The sequence below is a fragment of the Passer domesticus genome, chromosome 1 (genome assembly GCF_036417665.1).
Source record: "Passer domesticus isolate bPasDom1 chromosome 1, bPasDom1.hap1, whole genome shotgun sequence".
Taxonomy (NCBI): Eukaryota; Metazoa; Chordata; class Aves; order Passeriformes; family Passeridae; genus Passer; species Passer domesticus.
The window spans coordinates 93663872-93666019 of NC_087474.1; the positions used below are offsets into that span (position 1 = coordinate 93663872).

Sequence of the window (2148 nt, forward strand, 5' to 3'; positions counted from 1 at the left end):
CTGGTAAGCCTATGTAACTTATTTGCTATGTAGTTCTCATCCTTCCTGATGACTAGAGAATAACAAATTAACCTAGTCAAGAAAAGGAGAGGATATTCTATGAAAAGAACATTCATTAATGTGCATTAATCAAAGATTTTAACTTGAAAAGGAAAAAAGAAGACAAATATAATACAAATCTATAAAAGCATAATTTTCTTGCAGGAGGTAAAGAGGGAACAACTATCATACAGAGATTTAGTATTTGCCTTTCCTTCCAGCATAAGTACTCATGCGAAGCCGTTAAAATTATCAGGCAAAATATTTAAACTAAAGCAAAAGAGAAGTACTTTTAATAATGCACTAATGGTAAAACTCCCTGCATGAGCAAATTCTGGAAACCAAAAGTATAAATGGGGATTAGTCACATGAATGAAAACCAGGCCCATTCATGAATAAAAAATCTTTCTGATCTGCATATAATCTTTGCTTCCACAAATCCCTATACTGCTGCAAAAGCTGGGAATATATAAACAGATTACAGGTGAGGATTACTCTACACATACCTCGTGTCTTCTACTCTTTACCCAAGCAGCTGCTGCTGGCTTCTATCAGGAAAGGGTTGATGAGCTAGACGAACTTTTGGTCTCATCCACTGTAGCAGCATCTCAGTCTCATAGCTCTAGATGGTGACATATGAATTAATTTAACTAATTTAACCTTGAACTTAAATGAGCGAATTAAAATAATATCATTTCTCCCCACAGTAAAAATTCTAGTTCTCGCAGAATTTAAGCCTAGTGTTCAAACTATATCCTTCCAGGAATATCAGGCCAATACTCAGACTTTCCAGAACAGATGCACAAGTCATCAAAATTTAAATCTTGATGTATGAGAAATGGTAAAAAACCCCAAAGCAAACAAATAAAAAGCTAGTGTCACTTGGTTTTCCAAAGAAAATTTCTTGGTGTAAATGGCCCTTCAGTATCACTCCTGAGGGCTGGGTCCAGCTTTGGAGGAAGATGCCTGCAGATAGCACAAATTTTCCTCAGCTGAATACAAGTTTACAAACTTTCTTTACAACAAGGACATAAAATTTTAAAATATCTGCTCTTATACTTCATAGCACCTACTTTTAAGAGATAAATCTGCAATGAGCTATTAAAACAAGACCAAACCAACAACAACAACAACAACAACAAAAAAAAACTAAAAAAAAACCCCACCAAAAAAACAAAAAAAAAACAACCAAAACCAAAATCAAACCAGAATGTTCATATTAAAATACTGTCAGTCCATCTGGCCAAACTTAATGTGTGTTCAGTCCTAAGATGAGCTATAGATTTGAGGTGTTTGATCTCAATTTGAAGAGATGGCTCTGTACCTTGGCTAGCATAACTTATTTCTTTCTATATCACTTTAAATTGAGTTGTAATCTTCTGAGGAAGTCCATTTTGTATAAGAAAATTTTTTAAATCTTCTGATTTCATACTGGCTTATGTAAACCTTAGAGTTGGTGGGTAACATTCAAATAAACTATTCCTTGATCATTTTTTTGTATATAAAATCTAGATTAAAATTACTTTCTAACTTATCATTGTCGGGTATTATAAATTTCCATTAGACTGTGTGGGTTTCAACCTTGTCATTGCTCTCTTAGCCTTAATTGTCAACAGGCAGGTGGGTTGAGAAGCATTCAGAACACCTGTGGCTGGTGGTCTTCAAAAAGCTTTGCAGCTTGCAAGAGAATTTCTTTGTACTTAACCAGCAGGGCTGGGCTTGAGGGAGTTTCCATGAGTGTTAGGAGTTCCTTTAGAGGCCAAGTGATAAGCTGAATCAAAGGGAGAGGCCTTTTCTGCATCACTGTTTTCCAGTTTTCACTCTGTGTTTGAAGCTGTTTTCTTTTTCCCAAAGGTGTTTGTGACTCTTCAGTTTTAACTTCAGCTATCATTGCTCCACTTGTCTTGAGCATTACCAAACAGACTGAACTTCATTCATTTGCCATGAGTGATTGTCTTACACTTTCCACCTAATGTTTCACTTTCTGCAAGAGCTTTCGCCCAAAGCACTGCTGAAGCTTGCTGACTTCATCCAAAATACTGTGCAGCTGTGCTCTAGCAGGGAAGTGCAATTGTTATATGTTGGGGGTTAAGATGCTGGAAGTCATGC

The 2148-nt window shown here is 36.1% G+C and overlaps 1 long non-coding RNA gene across 1 annotated transcript; it reads right to left on the reverse strand.

Moving 5' to 3' along the window:
- Positions 1-1571, reverse strand: LOC135288821 (uncharacterized). Its single transcript, XR_010351733.1, has 3 exons — positions 1364-1571; positions 546-661; positions 1-72 (listed from the first exon to the last, which is right to left on the reverse strand). It is a non-coding gene; the product is annotated as an uncharacterized LOC135288821 (long non-coding RNA).
- Positions 1572-2148: the final 577 nt, after the last annotated feature.